Source organism: Trichosurus vulpecula, chromosome 3 (assembly GCF_011100635.1).
Source record: "Trichosurus vulpecula isolate mTriVul1 chromosome 3, mTriVul1.pri, whole genome shotgun sequence".
NCBI lineage: Eukaryota > Metazoa > Chordata > Mammalia > Diprotodontia > Phalangeridae > Trichosurus > Trichosurus vulpecula.
Window position 1 is genome coordinate 104,020,503 of NC_050575.1, and position 19,745 is coordinate 104,040,247.

General features: G+C 40.2%; 1 pseudogene; it reads left to right on the top strand.

Moving 5' to 3' along the window:
* Positions 1-1,855: 1,855 nt before the first annotated feature.
* On the top strand, positions 1,856-2,335 carry LOC118841916 (annotated as a pseudogene).
* The last annotated feature ends 17,410 nt before the right edge of the window (positions 2,336-19,745 follow it).

Sequence of the window (19,745 nt, forward strand, 5' to 3'; positions counted from 1 at the left end):
CTACTTGTTCACATCCTTTGGCCATTTATCAATTGGGAAATCTCATACCTTCTCCTATGAAGGAATGATTGTGTCTAAAACCAGAAGAAACTGGTCATCTTTGGTGAACTCTAAGAGTTCCTGCAAGAGAAAAGACTTGGTGGGGAAGAGATGTGATCAATATCTTCAGATATTTGAAGGAGTGTTCCTATTGAATAATAATAAAAGTAACTTACATTTTGTAGCTCTTTGAGGGTTGGAAAATACTGTAAGATCAGTAATACAATTATTACCATTTCCTTTTGACAGATGAGAAAAGAGAAAAGTTGTCTCACAAGGTTATACGGGGTGGGAGGAGGAAGGGAGCAGGCATTTGGTAAGTGCTTCCCATGTGCCAGGCACTATGCTAAGCACCTTACAAATATTGTCTTATTTGGTCCTCACAACAGTTCCTGAAAGGTAAATGCTATTATTACCCCCATTTTTGAGATTATAAAACTGAGGTGGAGAGATATGAGATGATGTGTCCGGGGTCACACAGTCAGTAAATGTCTAAGGCTGGATTTGAATCCAGGCTTCCCTGACTCCAAGGCTTCATTTCGTTGCTCTGTAGCTAATAAGTGATGGAGCTAAGGTTCAAGTGCTAGTCTCCTAATTACAAGTCCCACATTCTTTCTTCTGTGTCATGATGCTGGTCAAGGATTCAACTTTTGGCACTAAAGGACAGAACTAGAATTCATGGGCAAAAATGATGGAGAGACAGACTTCGGCTAAATATAAGGTAGTAGTTCCTAACATGGAGAGCTGTCCTACAAGGGAAGGGGCTGACCAAGGAGTCAGCCAGCTCCCTATCACTGGAGGTGTTCAGGGCAGGGTTTGGACAGCTCCTTGACTGGGTATTTAAAGGGGGATTCATCTTTCTTAGTCTATGAATTCTTTTTCAGTTCGAAGATTCTTGGAATCCACAATTCCATTTCTTCAGCTGCTGTTTGTCAGAACACACTCGTGTAATGTTAATGGACAATGTGTGGAGCCATTAAAAACTCAATTCTGCCTTTCTTCTTACTGCAGACGTGCAGAAATGCTATCATAAAGTGCTGATGTGTAAACACAATAGCCACCATCTGCTGCCGAGCAGCATTTCAGCTCCAGAAAGAGGAGATGTGTTGCAGATGCATCAGTAATAGGACGCTTATCAAGCCATCATTATGCACCAAGGGGGAAAAATGGGAAATTTATGGCCAGCGAGAGAGCACTTCCTGGCTTAATTCCCCAATTTTCAGTGCTATGTTTAATAACTATGAGAGAGTGAGTGCCGCTTTATGTTTGTGATCATGTTAGTGGATTAAAAAAAAGAATTTTATTTATGGTCTTCCTCCTTCTTGTTTCTGAGTGATCAGGGTACAATAGCAGGCTCATTTTTGATTTCCATGAAACTGGCAGCCACAGGAAGGTATTAATTAAGCCAACCTGTTGATCAGTGGAAGCGCAATTGAGCTGCCTCTATACCTCGGCTTCTCCAAAGGACACCTGCTTCTGTGCCTCATGGAAGCTCTGAATGGGTGTGCTTTTTCCTAACTCTCAAAATGTCTTTCTGGCGAGTTTTTTTTGCAGATATGGGCAGAACTTAGCCATTTGGACTGTCATAGATTTAGAGATGACAAGGTCCTTAGTCCCCTTGTAGTCCAGCTCCCTCATTTTATACATAAGGAAACTAATGCTCGAAGACATGAAAGGACTTTCACTTTGTTAGACATCTAGTGTCTTATGCAGAATTCGAACTCAAATCTTCTTGGCTCTAAATCCAGAATTCTGTCTCCTGCTACCTCTCTATTCAGCTTGCTTAGAAATTTTGTCAGGGACCCTTTCCCCCAAGATGGCGCCGAAGGCGAAGAAGGAAGCCGTTGGCCCCCCCCCCCCCCCCAAGACAGAGGCCAAGTCCAAGGCCTTGAAGGCCAAGAAGGCAGTGTTGAAGGGTGTCCCCAGCCACAAAAAGAAGAAGATCCGAACATCCCCCACCTTTCGGTGACCCAAGACACTAAGACTTCGAAGGCAGCCCAAATACCCTCGGAAAAGTGCCCCTCGGAGAAACAAGCTGGATCACTATGCCATCATTAAGTTCCCCTTGACCACTGAGTCTGCTATGAAGAAGATTGAGGACAACAACACCCTAGTCTTCATTGTGGACGTCAAAGCCAACAAGCATCAGATAAAGCAGGCGGTAAAGAAGCTGTATGACATCGATGTGGCCAAGGTCAACACACTGATCCGGCCTGATGGAGAGAAGAAGGCCTATGTCCGACTTGCTCCAGACTACGATGCTTTAGATGTTGCCAACAAAATTGGAATCATCTAAACTGTGTCCAGCTATCCCACTCCACCTACAATAAAAAGTTTTCCAGTACATTCACAAAAAAAAAAGAAATTTTGTCAGACTAGACTGGTGAGGGAATGGCTTGCTTGAATTCCAGAATGGAACATAACCCCTCTCTCCTGGACCATTAGCAGGTAGAAGCTGGTGGCTGATTTCTTCCTCAAGATAACAGTTTTTCCCCCCAGTGTACTCTACTCCCTGCCCCACTGGGAAGCACAAGGAAGAGATTTCTTTCTAGTGGCTTTCTAGGCTGTCTATATTTTCCAACAAAATGGGGTAATGGCTCACAGACCTGTCTGAGCATTTGGAAAGGAGGAACACACAGGTACTCCCTAGCAAGGAATCATTGCCCCAACTGAATGTAAGGTCTTTGATGGCAGGGACTATTGTATTTTTGTTTTTGAATTTCTTCTATCTCACACAGTGTCTGGTACACAGTAGATACTTGATAAATGCTCCTTCAGTGAGTAAATGAATTTTCTTCTGTTCAGAGGTAGTCTTTTTTTTTAATATGCTGTCTTTGAGGCCAGGGCTGATGGACTCATATCCTGCCCAGGGGTATGACAGCTTTTATCTATAGTCATATGAAAAAAATGCTCTCAATTACTATTGATTAGAGAAATGCAAATTAAAACAACTCCAAGTACCACCTCACATTTATCAGATTGACTAATATGACAGAAAAGGAAAATGACAAATGTTGGAGGGGATGTGGAAAAATAGGGACACTAATGCACTGTTGGTAGAATTGTGAACTGATCTAAACCTTCTGGAAAGCAATTTCAAATTGCCCAAAAGGGATATCAAACCATCCATACCCTTTGACTCAGCAATACCACTATGAGGTCTGTATGCCAAAGAGATCAAAGAAATAGGACTTATATATACAAACATATTGGAAACAGTTCTTTTCATGGTGGCAAAGAATTAGAAATTGAGGGACTGTCCATCAATTGGGAAATGGCTGAACGAGTTGTGATATGTGATTGTGATGGAATACTGTTGTACTATAAGAAATGACAAACAGGGTGCTTTCAGAAAAAACCTGGGAAGACTTACCTGAACTGATGCAAAGTGAAGTGAGCAGAACCAGGAGAACATTGTACACAGTAACAGCAATATTGTATGATGATCTACTGTGAAAGACTTAACTTTTCTTAGAAAGACAATGATCCAAAACAGTTCCAAAAGACTAATGATGAAAAATGCTATCCACCGCCAAAAAAAGAACTGATGGAGTCGGAATGCAGATTGAAGCATAGTTTCTTAAAAAAAAAACCTTTCTCCATTATTCTTGAGTGTTTTTGGGGTGGTCTATTTTCTTTTGCAACATGACTAATTTGGAAATGTTTTGCATGATTGCACACATATAATCTATATCAAGTTGCTTGACTTCTCAAGGAGGGTTGGAGGTAGGAGGGAGGGAGAGAATTTCAAACTCAGAATTAAAAAAACCAAATGTTAAAAATTTTTGTTTGTATGTAATTGAGAAAAAAATCAAAACAAAAGAAATGACAGCTCTTCTTACACAGTCTCCAGATACTTATTTTCAGCCCTTCCCCCAAACTTAGCAGGCGCCTCCACTGCCTAGTGAGACTAGAAAAGTACAATAATGAAGGATCAATAGGGTGCAAAACTTCATGGCTAACCTTCCAACCTGTTAGTTCCTCAAACCCTTGGAGACTTCTACTTTGTCCTACTATTTCTGACCTAAGGGGACAAAACAATTCCCTTTACATTTGGTTCCAATGTTAGTTCATGGGTATGCAATATATAGTCTTTGGTCCAGATAGAGTTTGCCTCATACTTAGGATGCAGCCTAATTTGTTTGAGACTTTTAGAAAAAAGAAAAATGAGTTCCTGTCATCTCTACTCTTTTGTTCTTCTCTGTATCTCTTATCACTCAGATGCCTTCTGTCACTGCTCCTTTATCCCTATCTCTATGATGAAGTGGCTTTGCTCCTTATCAAGACTAACCACTCTCCTTGTTCAAATGATCCCATTCTAACCTATCTCCTCCAACATATTGGACCTTCTGTTATCCTCCACACTATCACTATTTTCAGTCTTTCCTTCTACTGGTTCATTCTCTTCTGTCTACAAACATGTTCATGTCTTTTCTATCATGAAAAAAAAAACCCAACCCTCACTTGATCCTTCCAGTCTCCTTAATAATCATTATATATCTCTTCTGTCCTTTGTAGCTAAACTCCTTGAAAAGACCATCTACAATCGGTGCCTCCAATTCCTTTCCTCTCACTGTCTTCTCAACCCCTTACAATTTGGCCTTTCACTGAAAATGCTCTCTTCAGAGTTGCAAATGATTTCTAAGTTGCCAAATCCAAATGACTTTTTCTTCATCCTCATTCTCCTTGACCTCTCTGTAGCTTTTGAGACTGTTGATCACTCTCTGCTCATTCATGCTCTCTTCTCTGTAGGTTTTCAGGATGCCATTCTCTTCTGGTTCTCTTCCTACCTATCTGATCGCTCCTTTGTCTGCTTTGCTGGATCCTCTTCCAGATCATATCTTCTAATCATAGGTATCCCTCAGGGTCTTGGGTCCTTTTTCCTTCTCCCTCTATGCTACTTCACTTGGTGATCTCATCATGTCTCATGGATTTAATAACTATCTTTATTCTGATGATTCTCATATCTATCTACCCTGCCCTAACCTATGCTGATCTCTAGTCTTGCATGTCCAGCTGTCTTTCAGACATCTCAAACTGGAAGCCCAGTAAATATCTTAAATTAACATGTCTAAAACAGACTTAAGTGTCTTTCCTACTAAACCCTTCTCACCTCCCCCATCTTCTCTATTACTGGAGGGCAACACCATTCTTCCAATTCCTTAGGCTCATAACCTAGGAATTATGCTTGACTCCTCGTTCTAACATGCTCCTCACACACATATATCCAAACTTGCTAAGGCATGCTGATTTTACCTCTACAACATCTCTCAAATACATCTTCCTTCTCTCCTTTGACACTGCCACCATTCTAATGCAGTCTCTCATCACCTCATATCTGGACTATTACAATAGCCTTTTGGTAGGTTTGTTCACTTAATGTCTTTCTGCTCCAATCCATTCTCCTTTCAGCCACTAAAGTGACTTTCCTAAAGCACAAATCTGACCATGTCACTCTCTTACTCAGTAAACTCCAGTGGCTTTCTATTACTTTCATGACCAAATATAAAATGCTCTGTTGGGCATTCATAGTTGTCCATAACCTGGTACCCTACTACCTTTCCAGTCTTGATACTCCTTACTCCCCACTACATAATTTTTGATACAGTGACACTGGCCTCTTGCCTCTTCCTTGAGCAAGTCAATCAATGTTTTGGCTCTGGGCATTTTTTCAGGCTGTCCCCCATATCTGCTATGCTCTCTCTTTTCAACTCTACTTACTGCTTTCCCTGGCTTCCTTTAAGTCCCAACCAAAATTCCACCTTCTACAGAAAGACTTTTCCAAGCCCTCTTAATTCTAGTGTCTTCTCTCTGTTAATTATTTCCTATTTATCCTGTATATAGCTTGTTTTGCATATATTTGTTTGCATGTCATATCCCCTGTTAGACTGTAAGCTCTTTTAGGGCAGGGACTATCTTTTGCCTCTTTTTGTATCCCCAGTGCTTAGCATAGGGTCTGGTACATAGTAGATGCTTAACAAACATTTGTTGACTGATTAATAGTCAGCATGACTAGAGGTGACTCTATGTTCTCTAATTCTTTGCCCTTAGAACATAATCTTTGTCAGGTTCCATCAATTTAAAAAGACTTTGAGTCCTGGCAATGTCTTCAGATGACCAGCCTAATGCAGGAAGCCTTATCACCAGGATGGTCATGGGGTAAAGCCACAGGTAATGATTTCTGTCTCTTGGTCAGATGGGACAAATGACATCCAAGGCATACAGTACAAAGCATCCTACAACCCCCATCCCTCTAAAATGAATCCTCTCAAGGATACAGTGGAAGGAGGAAAGAAACTGCACTCAGGTAGCTTCCTGTGTTAACTGATTTTTTCTTGTTAGTTAAGCAATAGGCTTTAATTGTTTCTCCTACCCACACCCTATAAATTATGATGCCCTCAGGCAAAGCCATGTTCTATAACAGAATGATGAATTTTTCAACAATAGCTGCTGAGCACAAAATGAAAGGTAACCCGAAGCAATAATCTCCATATTGGGTGGTCCCTTCTTGAAACCTAGGGGTGGGTGATCAAGAAATCAGAGGGTGGAAAAATGTTACATTCTGTCCTCCCACTATAACTAATTATGAACCTGTCTCCAAAACAGCCCTACCACTCCTTTCAATAGTCCTCCTCTGCCTATTGTGTAGCTGGCCTTCAGCGGTTCTTTCTGACAGCTGTGACCTGGGTATCGGGTAAATTCCAATCCCATTCAGACCCTTCACCTTTACCCTTTTTTCTTGCTGGTGGTAGGCTCTCTGAAAGTAGCCAGTGACCAAGTCTCCCTTACTCCCTTCTGCATGGGTTGTGAGCCATTATCTTACATTATCTTTTCCCACAATCCATCCCACATCTATGCTTCTCTGTTTCCATGGAGGGTCTCACCATCCTTCCATTCCCTTCAAGGTTCTCAACTTTCTCCATGTGCTGACCTCACTCAAATGAAACTATGTTTTTAAATATTACCAGTGATCTCTTAATTCTCAAATCAGATTTTTAAAAAATTTCTATCCTTTTTGTACTTTCTGTATCATTTTTACACTGATGACTACTCTCTCTCCTCATGGATACAGTTGACTTTCTCCCCTCTGCTCTCTCAGTTTTCCTACCAGTCTCATCTTTGCTTCTCTGTGTCTTTTGCTGGATCAACATCCATATCATCCCCCTAACCGTGGATGTGCCCCAAGGCTCTATCCTGGGTCCTCTTATCTCTATATACTCTCTCACTTGGTAACTTCATCAGTTCCCATTGATTGCATTTTCTTCTATATAAAAATGATTCCCAGATCTATGTATCTAGAGCTAATCTTGCTTCTTAAGGTCAGTTTTACATGATGAGTTGCCTGTTGTACATTTTGAACTAGATATTCCATAGGCATTTCAAAATGAACATGTCCAAAACAGCTCATCCTCCAAACCTCAACCCTCTTCCAGACTTCTCTATTTCTAGCTACCTTCTAAGTCATCCAGATGCTCAATTTTGGTATTGTCTTTGACACATCATTTTCCCTAATCCCACATACCCAATCAGTTGCCAAATCTTGTCGTTTCTACCTCCTCAACATTGCATGAATTTCTCCCCTTCAGTATTCACGTAATCACCACCTTAGTTCAGGGCCCTATCAACTCCCACCTGGATTGTTACAAGAACATCCTAATTTGTCTCCACATCTCAAGTCTCCTTCCTTTTCAATCAGTTCTCCGCAAATGCCACCATCATTGTCTTAAATCACAGGTTTGACCAAGTCACTTACTCCTTTACTTAATAAACTCCAATGACATCCTATTGTCTCTAGGATCAAATAATATTTAATCTTTATTTTATCCTTTTAAAAATTCTATGTTTTTGTGTTTTGTAATGTCTATAATTGTTAGTATAGTAGGATTTGTTGTTTTTCAGTTTTCAGTCATGTTATCACCCCATTTGGAGTTTTCTTGGTAAAGATATCAGACTAATTTGCCATTTCCTTCTCCAGCTCATTTTACAGATGAGGAAACTGAGGCAAATGGGGTTAAATGACTTGCCCAGGATTACACAGCTAGGCCAGATTTGAACTCAGGAAGATAAGTCATCCTGACTCCAAGACCAACATGCTATCCTCTGCACCACCTCGCTACCCACACAGTAGGATAGATTTAAGAAAACAAAATAAAACAAAAACCTTTACCGAAGGATTGCTTTTGATCAAAATAGTTCCTATAACACTGTCCTACAGTAGTGCAAATAGCACTGGATTTGGAGTTGGTGGGATTGGGTTCCAGTACCTCTGTTACTTACTACTTATGTGGCTTTATGTGAGTTCATTGACTTGTCTGGGTCTCAGATATTTAATGAGGAAAACTGGGGGCTGGGGAATGGGACTGAGTGATCTTTAAGGTTCTTTACACTTTTAAATCCTATGCTCTTATGCTTCACAAAGATCTAGGGCATAGAAAGATTGGTGGGATCTGCATTGTTGGGGAAAACTACTCACATTGCCAGAATTACAGGTTGATGAAAAGTTGAAATAGATTGTATTTGTGAACTAATAGACTCTGAGAACGCAGCTGTCTCAAAGTTTATAGCTACATGGCCAAACTCTGAGTGCTTTTTGAGACTACCTGCCCCTATGAAAGTACATTCATTTTATGAATCTATTCATATAAAGGTTTAAAACCACCATCTGTGATAGAAGCTTGGAGTCATAATTGAGAATGTGTCCTGACCTAATACACTAAGAGTAGTTCAGTGTGTTAAATACTGGTATTCCCATGAACCTCATCAAACTGATCTTTAACTACCACTTATGCTATTTTTAAAACACTTTTATTACTTTTTATTAACCTGAAATAAAACTCTCCCTCTTCCTCTCCTTCCCAATAGAACCGTGTATCATATCAAAGAAAAAAGCAGATATTTGTAAATGACTAACATAGTGAGAAAGTCTGTCAGCTTGAGCAGCATTTGGTGTCTGAGATACTGCCAAGCATCCCTCCCTTCTACCTCTGATAGCCCTACTGACAGGAGGGAGATGAGTTTCATCACCTGTTCCCTGGAACCACAATTGGTTATTGAATTTAATCTGAGTTCAGTTGCTTTTTAGTGCTTTCTTTTACTCTGCTTTGGTTGTTTTGTATATTTTTCCCTGTTATGCTCAATTCATACAAGTCTTTCCACGATTCTCTGAACTCTTCATATTTATCATTCCCCACAGCATAGTAATAGTCCTTGACATTTATGTGCCATGATTTGTTCAACCCTTCTTCAAAAGTATGGGTGCCTCCTTTGTTTCCAGTTTTTTTGCTGCCAAAAAAGTGCTCCTGTGAATATTTTGATGTTTATGTGATCTTTGTTTTTGTCTTTGAACACTTTGGGAAATATGAGAATCTAGTGAATTTTCTAGAATAATTCCAAAATTTTCTTCAAAATGGTAGGGCCAACTCACATAACGGTGAGTTAATGTGCATGAGGTTTAGTTGTAAGCATTAAGTGTGGCTGACAAGCTATATTCTACTATTGTTAAGAGATGTATGGGACTCCCACACTTGGATTCTGAATGTGTGATCCAATGCTGGAGAAACTGCAACATCCCTGTGCTAGTCAACCCTTCCAGGGCCAGCGTGCTTTATGTTTTTATCCTTGCGGCTTTAACCTTTCCAGTGACCCCACTGTTTCTCAGAGACACCTCTGGCTTCTGACATTTTTAATCAGTCCTTATTTTTGAAATAACTGCCCTTTTCCACCATCTTAGGAGGCATTTCCCCATCTATCAGTGTGAAAGGTTATTTTCTCCCTACATTTATTATGCTTAGTTAAATCCACAGAATCATAGTACAAGCAGTATGGTCCCCATTTTTGTAGATTAGAAAACTGAGGCCCTTTAAGGCTGTGTTCTTTTTATCGTTGTACCAGAAAGCAGTATTTGTCACTGCGCCCATTCAGATAGGCTTGAAGGTTTGCAAATCAGGCTACATAAAAGTTATCTCTCATAATTCTCACAGCAACCCTGTGAGATAGGTGAGTTATTACTATTATTATTGTTACCGTTTTACAGCTGAGGAAATAAGGCTGAGGGAGGGTTAGGGACATTTTTCAAGATTAAGTAATTAGTAAGTACCTGAGGCGAGGTTTGGAGCCCAGCCTCCTTGACCAAAAGTCTAGTATACTTTTCACTAAACCACAGTGCCTCTCTGTATTACTGTGTTATAGTGCATCTAATGAGAAACATCTTTAATTTTGTATAACTATGTAACTTTGGGTATTTTATACCACTTTTCTATTGTAATCGAATCTAATTGATTTCTCCTTGTATAAAATGAGGGGTGTAGATGAAAATATTTTTTTCCTTTAGAAAGTGTTATGAGAGAGGGGGGGGAAAGGGAGGAGGGGAAGAGAGAGAGAGAGAGAGAGAGAGAGAGAGAGAGAGAGAGAGAGAGAGAGAGAGAGAGAGAAGGAAGATGATTTCATATAGGCTATCCCAAAAGTCTTAGTGTAATGTTCGGCTTTAGGAGGTGAAAATGGCATTCTTATTGTTCAATCATGTCTACTTCTTCATGACTCTGTGGACCATATTGTCCATGGGGTTTTCTTGGCAAAGATTCTTGCCATTTCCTTCTTCAGTGGATTAAAGCAAATAGAACAACTTAAGTGACTTGCCCAGATTCACACAGCTAATAAGTCTCCCAGGCTGGATCTGAACTCAAGTCTTCCTGACTCCAGGCCCCCCAGCAGTCTATCTACCGAGCCACCTAGCTGCCTCCCAAAATGGCACTAAAAGACTATCTATAGAATGACACTCTGAGGGGATGATAGGGTCTATTGAGATTTTTTTAAAGATGGGGATACCCTGGACATGCTTTGAGTAGTAGAGGAGGATCAAGTAGATATAGAGAAATTGAAGACTGGAAAAATGTAGAGATCTTGTATCTAGATTCCAGCAGGGCATTTAACTAAGTCCTTTGTGATCATCATGGACTAGATAGGGGAGAGAGAGAATAGCTAGGTTGGCATTTTCCACTCTAGCTTGGCTGAAGGATGCTTTTGGGTTTGAAATATTTTAAGGGACCTCAAAAATATTTGTCAGCTGCAGTGAGTGGGTCTAGGTCTATGGAATGCTCCTAGGGTAAAGGATCATTGGGGAAATATGGGGACAAATTTGTGAAGAAAACACGTAATGTAAAGGATCATCATGTTGTAGGTGTGTCAGACACAGGATATTGGAGGAATAGTGGGGTATGTGTCAGACAGTGAGGATGAAGGAATCATAGATTTACAGCTAGAAGGAGTCTTAGTAGCCCAACACCCCACTTTGCAGATGAGGAAACTGAGGTCCTAAAGGATTTGCTGACTTTTCCAAGGTCATAAAGGCCATAAGTGGCAGAGCAAGGATGAAAGCATGTCTTCTGATTCTATCTTCAACACTACGTAGGGGAGAGGTGGTGTATATGTGGATCAGGCAGAGAAGGAATGGTGAAGAGTATGGGTCAGATCTGCATAGCATGTGAAAAGATGGTCCATTATGCTTAGTTAGCACCATTACCCCACAACCAGGTGGTACAGGTATTATTATCCCCATTTTACAGGTGAGGAACTTGAGGCTCAGAGAGCTGAATAACTCACCCTCAGTCACAAAGCTAGTAAGTGTTGGACTCATGACTCACACCAGGTCTTCTAATTCCTAGCTTCCGGCTTGCTTTCCATGACAGCATGTGAGAAGGGAAATGGGAGAGGGCATGTTGGACCCTTTGAAGGATAAAGATTTGTAAAAGATAGATGGTTGTGGTGTGTGTTTGTGTGCATCAGATTTACAACATCAGGCACCATAGTGTGTGAGACATAGAAGTTTTGAACAAATGATGGGGGTTTGTGATATGTCACACTTTTTATGTGTGGGGGATTGAGAGATGTAAGGAATGGGGATATGGCATGAGGGAGTCAAGTAGAAGTATACAAAGAGATAGGAGAGAATTAGACTGTATTGTCAAGGAAGGCAAGTCCTATGGGTAGGATCGGGGAGGGACCAGATATGTGTGAGTGGGGGGGCACAGTGGGGCTGAACTGTGAATGGGATTGGAACGATACTTTATGAACATTTCCCTCTTGTTACCAGGGTGGGGCAAGGAAAGGAAAGTATGAGGCACTAGATTTACTTCTGGCATTTGCTGTGGTGAAGAATGGGTTTGTGTAGGTTCCTGAGTGACCCTTCCTACTCTCCCCTCTACCATCTAGCATTTCAGGCATTCCTGAATTCCTTCTTCTGTGGTTTTATAGAACACAAGTGTTTAATGGAACAAAGTGTGAGAAATACTGAACTGGATGATAGCACAGTCCAGTATATTTGGAGCTGGTCAAGTGGCTGGGTCAGAAGAATGTTGATTGATGTAGCATCTCTCTGGTGACTTGCCACAGGCCTTCGTCCTTGGCCCTGTCCTGTTCAACATTTTTATCAGTGACTTGGATGAAGACATAGGTGGCTGCTTATCAAATTTATAGGTGACATAGAATAGCTAACTTATTGGATGACAGAGTCAGGACACAAAAAAGATTTTGACAGACCAGAATTATGGGCTGAACCTAATAAGATGAGATTTAATAGGGATAAATATAAAGTTCTACACTTAGCTTTGCAGAATCCAACTGCATATAAGTATTGGATGAGGGAAATAGGCATAGACAATCATTAATGTGAAAAAAGACCTGGAGATAGAGTGGACTACAAGCTCTATGAATTAATAATATGAATTTTAACTTGGCAGTCATAAAAGCTAACATGGTCTTCAGAATCATTAATATAAGAAATCTGGGGTCATGCTACATCTTGAATGTTGTCTTCAGTCCTGAATGATACATTTTAGGGGGAAAACCCACTTACAGATTGGCACTCACTCAGAGGAGAGTGACTCGGATAAGGAACTAACAGTGTGTCGAGTGAGGATTGGTTGAAGGAAATGGTTATTTGGGAACCTGTAGTACACAAAGATAGTGTTGACATAGAGGATAGAGAGCTGACCAGGGAACCAGGAAGGCCTAAGTTCTAGGCCAACCATGATGCCTACTGGCTGTGTGACTCTGAGTAAGTCACTTAAGCTCTAAGTATTCCAGGCAACTCTCTAAACCTAAAAGTTGCAGGGAAGGTGCTGACCCACGTAGGTGGAGGTAGTTTGTTAATCAGGGAGTTCCATACATGAATGAAATCACAGATCCAATGCCCTTTAGTCCCCACTTAGCCTGCAGAAGAGAGGATTTAGGGAAGATGTGATTGCCACTTCATGATAGTTAAAGGAATGCCCTGTAGAAGAGGAAAACTTTTGATCTGTTTTTTTTCTGCTTCATATCCTTTATATTGGCAAAGGTGACAAAAAAGGAAGGTAACAATTGTTGGAGGGGATGATTGTTTATCTGAAGGACTAGAATATGGCCTTAAGACAAGTATGGTTCTTCCTGCCATTAGGGCTGCCAAATAGTAGACTTCGTATGGTAGTAAGTCCTTGGCGTTATTTAAAAAGAGGCTTGATTATTACTGTACAAAAGCTTTTTGCGTGGGGTAGAAAGGTAAAATGTGCGGCTTGGTGACATAGTGGATAGAGTACTGGGCCTGAAGACTAGAAGACTCCTCTTTCTGAGTTCAAATCTGATCTCATAGTTCTTAGCTGTGTGACCCCGGGCAAGTCACTTAACCCTGTTTGCCTCAGTTTCCTCATCTCCAAAATGAGCAGGAGAAGGCAATGGCAAACCACTCCAGTATGTTGGCCAAAAAAAACCCAAATGTGGTCGCAAAGGGTAAGACATGACTGAAACAACTGAACAGAAACAACAAGAAAGGTAAAATGAATGAGCTCTGAGGTCCCTTTTAGTTCTAACAGTCTATAATTCTGATACTTTTATGAAGTCTTTTTAAAGATCTATTGACAGTATGGTTAATGGTATGGCATCATAGGGATCTTGGAGATCTTCTGTAGTTTAATCCTCTCATTGTAGAAAAGAGGAACTGATATCTACAGAGGAACAATTATTTACCCAAGGTCATAGAGGTGGTGGTGGTGGTGCTGGTAGAAACACTAATTTTTTTAAATTTTATTTTTGACTCATGAGAAAGGAGCAACAAAACCAAAAAAAAGGAAAAGGAAAAGAAAAAAGAGAGCAAATAGTTTGCCTCAATCTACATTTAGACTCCACAATTCTTTCTCTGGATGTGGATAGCTTTTTCCATCATGAGTCTTTTGGATCTGTCTTTGAGCCTTGTATTGCTGAGAGGAGCCAAGTCTATCAAAGTTAGTCATCACAGATACTGTGTGTCTGTAATCATGTATAATGATTTCCTGGTTCTGCTCCCCTCACTCAGCATCAGATCACGTAGGTCTTTCCAGGTTATTATGAAGTCCATCTGCTCCCCATTTCTTATAGCACAGTAGTATTCCATTACATTCATATACCGCAACTTGTTCAGCTGTTCCCCAATTGATGGGCATCCCCTTGATTTCCATTTCTTTGCCACCACAAAAAGAACTGCTATAAATATTTCAAATTTACTGGTTCATTTCCCACTTGTGTGATCTCTTTGGGATACAGCCCTAGAATTGATATTGCTGGGTCAAAGGATATGCACATCTTTATAGCCCTTTGGGCATAGTTCCAAATTGCTCTCCAGAATGGCCAGATTAGTTCACAACTCCACTAACAATGTAACAGTGTTTCAATTTTCCCACATCCTGTCCAGCATTTGTGATTTTCCTGTTTTGTCATGTTAGGCAATCTGACAGGAGAGATGTGGTATCTAAGAGTTGTTTTGATTTGCATTTCTCTAATCAATAGTGATTTAGAGCATTTTTTCATATGACTATAGATATCTTTAATTTCTTTCTCTGAAAACTGCCTGTTCATATCCTTTGACCATTTATCAATTGGGGAATGACTTGTATTCCTATAAATTTGACTCAGTTCCCTGTATATTTTAGAGATGAGGCCTTTATCAGAGACACTGGTTGTAAAAATTCTTTCCCAATTTTCTGCTTCCCTCCTAATCTTGGTTGCATTGGCTTTGTTTGTAGAAAAACTTTTCAAATTGACATAATCAAAATTATTTACTTTGCATTTTGTAACACTCTCTGTTTCTTGTTTGATCATAAATTCTTCCCTTCTCTATAAATCTGACAAATGAACTATTCCTTGCTCTCCCAAATTGCTTATAGTATCAGCATTTATACCTAAATCGTGAACCCATTTAGACTTTATTTCGGTATATGGTATAAGATGTTGGTCTATGCCCAGTTTCTGCCATACTGTTTTCCAGTTTTCCCAGCAGTTTTTGGTGAAATAGTGAAATCTTAACACAGAAGCTGGACTCTTTGGGTTTATGAAAGAGTAGATTGTTACAGTCATTGACTGCTGCATCTTGTGTACCTAACCTATTCCACTGATCCACCACTCTATTTCTTAGCCAGCACTAAGTAGTTTTGATGACTGCTGCTTTGTAATACAGTTTAATATCTGGTATGGCTAGGCCACCTTCCCTAGCATTTCTTTTCATTAATTCCCTTGATATTCTGGACCTTTTGTTCTTCCAGATGAATTTTGTTATTATTTTATCCAGCTCTGTAAAATGGGAGAAACACTTACATGGGGCTTTGAAGTTTACAAAATATTTTATATATGTTATTTAATTATCATAGCAACTACTCAGTAAGGGGCTTGTATTGCTCACATTTTTCAGATGAAGTAAATGAGGCTAAGTGGTTAAGTGATTTGCCCAGGGTCACATAGTAAGTGCCTAAGGCAGGATTCAAACTCAGGTCTTCCTAGCTTCAAGTCCAGCACTTTATCAACCAAGCCACTTCTCTACCTAAGCAGCTAAGCATAAGAGCATTCCACATATGGATTCAAAATAACAGCACACATTTAGAAAGTTCTTATTGTATTCATACCACTATGCTTGGAGTTGTGGATGAGCTTCAGTTAACTATAAACAAAGATATGTATCCTGAATACCCTAGGTCCACTTAGCTTTTAAACATAATTTAAAGGGAATATGTCTTTGTACTTTTAAGCTTTGCTAGCTTAAAAGTACACTTTGGAACAAACTGTATGTAAGAAGTAAAAATATACATTTCCTTTAAAATATATTTAAAAGCTACAGCTTCAAGGCTGGGGGCAGAGCCAAGATGGCGGCTGGAAAGCAGGGACTTGCGTAAGCTCCCTGCTGGGCCCCTCCAAAAACCTATAAAAAATGGCTCTGAACAAATTCTAGAACTGCAGAACCCACAAAGTAGCAGAGGGAAGCAGGGATCCATCCCAGGACAGCCTGGATGGTCGCTGGGTGAGGTCTATTGGGCATGGAGCTGGGAGCAGAGCCCAGCGTGGGCAGCAGCAGAACCAACCAGACCAGGAGCTGGGTGCAACAGGCCCTAGCGCCCTGAATCTGTGAGCTGTGACAGTTACCAGACTTCTCAACCCACAAACAACAAAGACAACAGAGAAGGCTAGTGGGAAAAGCTGCAGGGACAGAGTGAAAGAGTTCGTGGTTCAGCCACTGCCCTGGGGGTGGCAGAAGTGGTGTAGCTACAGAACTACAGCTGCAGTTGCTTCTGACCCCAGGCCCACCTGGTGGGAAGAATTAAGTGGCGGATCAGAGGAGGAGTGCACAGCCTGCTTAAGATTTGAGTCAGGTCTGGGTTGGGGGTTCTTGGGGAAGGAGGAGTGCTGATGTGGAAGAGCTGGCTGTATAGAAATAACTCTGAAAACAACAGCGCATCTCCTCAAGCTTGGAACAAAGTACTCTTTACGCTACAAGCAGTCATACCCTGCTGAAAAACTCAAGGGTCAAGTAAGTTGGCTGGGAACATGGCCAGGCAGTGAAAACACACTCAGATTCAGTCTCAGACTTTGGAATCTTTCTTTGGTGACAAAGAAGACCAAAACATACAGCCAGAAGAAGTCAATAAAGTCAAAGAACCTACATCAATAGCCTCCAAGAAAAACATGAACTGGTCTCAGTCCATGGAAAAGCTCAAAAAGGATTTGGAAAAGCAAGTTAGAGAAGCAGAGGAAAAATTGGGAAGAGAAATGAGAAGGATGCGAGAAAACCATGAAAAACAAGTCAATGACTTGCTAAAGGACACCCAAAAAAATACGGAAAAAAATACCGAAGAAAACACCACCTTAAAAATAGACCAAGTCAAATGGCAAAAGAGCTCCAAAAAGACAATGAGGAAAAGAATGCCTTGAAAGGCAGAATTACCCAAACGGAAAAGGAGGTTCAAAAGACCACTGAAGAAAATACTACCTTAAAAAGGAGACTGGAGCAAGTGGAAGCTAGTGACTTGATGAGAAATCAAGATACTATAAAACAGAACCAAAGGAATGAAAAAATGGAAGACAATGAGAAATATCTCACTGGAAAAACCACTGACCTGGAAAATAGATCCAGGAGAGAGAATTTAAAAATTATTGGACTACCTGAAAGTCATGATCAAAAAAAGAGCCTAGATATCATCTTTCAAGAAATGATCAAGGAGAACTGCCCTGATATTCTAGAGCCAGAGGGTAAAATAGAAATTGAAAGAATCCACAGTTCACCTCCTCAAATAGATCCCAAAAAGAAAACTCCTAGGAATATTGTCGCCAAATTCCAGAGCTCCCAGATCAAGGAGAAAATACTGCAAGCAGCCAGAAAGAAACAATTTGAGTATTGTGGAAACATAATCAGGATGATACAAGATCTAGCAGCTTCTACATCAAGGGATCAAAGGGCTTGGAATACGATATTCCGGAGGTCAATGAAGCTAGGATTAAAACCAAGAATCACCTACCCAGCAAAACTGAGTATCATGCTCCAAGGCAAAATATGGATTTTCAATAAAATAGAGGACTTTCAAGCTTTCTCAGTGAAAAGACCTGAGCTGAATAGAAAATTTGACTTTCAAACACAAGAATCAAGAGAAGCATGAAAAGGTAAACAAGAAAAAGAAATCACAAGGGACTTACTAAAGTTGAACTGTTTTGTTTACATTCCTACATAGAAAGATGATGTGTTTGATTCAGGAGACCTCAGTATTAGGGTAGCTGAAGGGAATATGCATATATATATATATATATATATATATATACACACACACATATATATACACATATATGTGTGTGTGTGTATGTATGTATATATGTATGTGTGTATATACATAGACAGAGGGCACAGGGTGAGTTGAATATGAAGGAATGATATCTAAAAAGAAATCAAATTAAGGGATGGTAGAGGAATATATTGAGAGAGGGAGAAAGGGAGAGATAGAATGGGGTAAATTATCTCCCATAAAAGTGGCAAGAGAAAGCAGTTCTGTAGGAAGAGAAGCGGGGGCAGGTGAGGGGGAATGAGTGAATCTTGCTCTCATCAGATTTGACCTGAGGAGGAAATACCATACACACTCAATTGGGTATCTTATCCCACAGGAAAGAAGAGGGAAGAAGATAAAAAGGGGGGATGATAGGAGGGAGGGCAAATAGGGAGAGGAGGTAATTAAAAACAAACACTTTCAAAAAGGGACAGGATCAAGGGAGAAAATTCATTAAAGGGGGATAGGTTAGGAAGGAGCAAAATATAGTTAGTCTTTCACAACATGAGTATTGTGGAAGGGTTTTACATAATGATACGCATGGGGCCTATGTTGAATTGCTTGCCTTCTTAGGGAGGGTGGGTGGGGAGGGAAGAGGGAAGAGAATTTGGAACTCAAAGTTTTAAAAACAGATGCTCAAAAACAAAAAAAAAAGTTTTTGCATGCAACTAGGAAATAAGATACACAGGCAATGGGGTATAGAAATTTATCTTGCCCTACAAGAAAGGAAGGGAAAAGGGGATGGGAGGGGAGTGGGGTTACAAAAGGGAGGGCTGACTGGGTAACAGGGAAACCAGAATATATGCCATCTTGGAGTGGGTGGGAGGGTAGAAATCGGGAGAAAATTCTTAATTCAAACTCTTGTGAAAATCAATGCTGAAAACTAAATATATTAAATAAATTAAATTTAAAAAACAAAAAAAAAAAAACAGAAAAAAGCTACAGCTAAGTGGACCTTGTGTACACTGGATATACATCTTTGTTTCTAGTTACCTGAGGGATATCCCTAACGCCAAGCACAGTGGTTTGCGTACTGTAAGTACTTAATAACTTAATAAGCTAATGATAAGCTTTAATAGCCTAATGCACTAAGGCTTTTGGAGCACCCTGTGTAATAGGGGACCCAGATTAACAGCATTATTACCTAATAGACATCTTTAGAAACTCTGCTTTAATTATTCTTAATTATGTACCAACAGTATTTAAGTCTTCAGGCAAGTAGCAAACGACTAGTTATTTAAAGTGGGTTAAACATACTCCTAACCTTCTTGATTGTGTGTGGTTTTAGTGGAGAAAGATTATGGTAAGCCAAGGTAAAATTTCACACGTCCAAACTCTTACTAATTCCAAATTAGTTGTGACTGTGTTAATGGGAGATAGCAGATGGACAACATAGCTTCCAGTAGTGCCCTCTGAGGTATTAACAGAACAGTGGGAAGATGTCCAATGTCCTGGGTACATCCCAATGGAGAACATATGAGGAAACATGGATAATAATTGTACAAAATGAGGGGTGTGTGTGTGTTGGGAGGGAGGAGGGCTTGTAGGCTGCCATCAGAAGTTCAGTCAGATGGAACTTCCAAGGTCATCTCAGTCAACTTCAAACTCGAATGGGCATTTCCTCTG